Below are 228 nucleotides of genomic sequence, written 5' to 3' on the forward strand. Positions count from 1 at the left end.
TATCTATCTATCTATCTATCTATCTATCTATCTATCTATCTGTACACACAAACATGTATATATAAGCGCACACATACGCTCCTCCCTCAAATATATCTATATGTACGTGTATAAAAACTGTGTGTGCGTGTGTATTTATACATATGATATATGTATAATATATATATCCATTGCATACACACACACACACACGTATAGATGAAATATATATATATATATATATATATA

This window comes from Octopus bimaculoides, chromosome 2 (assembly GCF_001194135.2).
Source record: "Octopus bimaculoides isolate UCB-OBI-ISO-001 chromosome 2, ASM119413v2, whole genome shotgun sequence".
NCBI classification, from domain to species: Eukaryota; Metazoa; Mollusca; class Cephalopoda; order Octopoda; family Octopodidae; genus Octopus; species Octopus bimaculoides.